The following is a 645-nucleotide window of genomic DNA, read 5'->3' on the forward strand; positions in this document are numbered from 1 at the left end:
AGTTGCTCGTGTGGAATTTGCATATGGCCGTTTGAGACCTTAATGGTGCATTAATGGTGCTTTATGCCCATGACTTAGCCGTTGGAAGCCTACCAACTTGTACCAAGGGCATACTATGCTATTTAGTGCATTCTTCAACAACACTTAGCCGTAGGAAATTCATTCCTTAGGAAAGGAATCCTATGCCAAGACCAAGTGGACCCGAGGAGCACTAAGGAGGCTTAAATCCAACATTTTCCATGTGCCAAATTTAGAAGAATCCTATGAAGCTCATCAAGGCTTACTCGTGAGCATTTGGGAGTCTTCAAGTCTCTTGATCATTTCACTTAAAGGAATCCCATGCTCATTCAACTGTGGCATTCAAGTTCAATAGGCCAAGTCATTAAGTTTGTTTTCAATTGTAATAAGGCATATGTGCCATTTCTTTTACTCCTCGAATATAGTCTAAATTAGGAGTAGATTCATTGCTTTTTTGTATCCAATGTAAGCGTGCAAGGCATGCACTTAAGTTACCAACCGAGGGAGCCTTAGAGGCTTGCCTATATATGTAATGCTTCATGCTATGAAATAAACAACTTTGAGTGAAAACTAAATTGTATTCCTTTGTGAATCAAAGAGGATTATATCCTTGTGAGAGTATTCTCC

The sequence above is a fragment of the Lupinus angustifolius genome, chromosome LG05, assembly GCF_001865875.1.
Source record: "Lupinus angustifolius cultivar Tanjil chromosome LG05, LupAngTanjil_v1.0, whole genome shotgun sequence".
Taxonomy (NCBI): Eukaryota; Viridiplantae; Streptophyta; class Magnoliopsida; order Fabales; family Fabaceae; genus Lupinus; species Lupinus angustifolius.